Source organism: Scylla paramamosain, chromosome 17, assembly GCF_035594125.1.
Source record: "Scylla paramamosain isolate STU-SP2022 chromosome 17, ASM3559412v1, whole genome shotgun sequence".
Classification (NCBI taxonomy): domain Eukaryota; kingdom Metazoa; phylum Arthropoda; class Malacostraca; order Decapoda; family Portunidae; genus Scylla; species Scylla paramamosain.
In genome coordinates, this window is record NC_087167.1 from 3680001 (window position 1) to 3681249 (window position 1249).

Sequence of the window (1249 nt, forward strand, 5' to 3'; positions counted from 1 at the left end):
AATATTTATACTATTAGTATTTTTCTGCGTATATATATTTATAATTCATTGCAGCTAATTGCGAAATGCGTAAAAAGTTTTGGGTTATGAATTTCTCGTGTTTAACCTTGTAAATTTTAATCATTATCATCATTTTTACTTTTCTTTTTTTCTTTATATTTCTTTTTTTTTTTTATTTACATATATCCCACACAACTTGTTCTGGAGAATGCCAGTTGTGAATAACTTATGAGTGACATCCTGTCTGACTGATTACCTGACTGACTGATTATTTTCATTAGCTAAATGACTGACTGACTCACTTATGAAACACACACTCACCGACTAAATCAAGTGAAATATTACTTAAATGAGTGAGTGACAAACTGAAGAACTCACAGCCTGACTTGTTGACTAACAACCTGACTGACTACTTGACTGACTGACAGACTGACTTGCTAACTGATAAACTGACTGAGATCGACTGAGATTTGATCGAATATCCTACTGACTGATTGATTAAAGAATGAATGAATCTGTGAGTAAACAACTGATTGAGTGATAAACTGGCAGGCTGATCTCCACAAGTCACAGTAATTCATCTATTACACTTATCATACCCAGAATTATCACAACATACTCGAACTATTGTGATATATTTCAACTTTTAGAGAGACAGAGATATATATAGAAAAAAATAAGAATCACACCACCAGCAACAACAACACCAGCACTTAGCCCTAACACACTGCTCAAGACTCAATAATCATCGGTCCCACGCCATCGACTGCTCCACTTACACCCCGTCCCTCTGGTCAAGATGGCGCCATTCAGATTTACACGCTCTACTACTACTCCAGCGTCCCTAATGTACAGGTCGTCATAACCTAACATACAGCGTGTCAAATGAAGTGCAGCTAATACCAAAGGACTGGATTCTTAAAGGTTTAGACATCTTAGGTGTCTCTTTGTCTCGACTAGTACTGTGCTTGTAAGTTAGTGTGCAGTGGAAGATATTGAGTTTTCATGGGTGTTTACATTGTTTTGGTGATAATTAAACAAGGATTCGGCATCATATTATAGAAAAATATCATTAACAATCTGACTGACCTCTATGACTTTTGATAACTAATGAAAACTTAAAGGGTTTCAAAATACTGGCTTTGTATTCCACTACACATACATCCCATTACTTGTTGGCTCATTCTAAATCTAAATCCGCATATTTTAAAAAGAAAACACCCACCAGCGACACCTTAAAAATATCTCT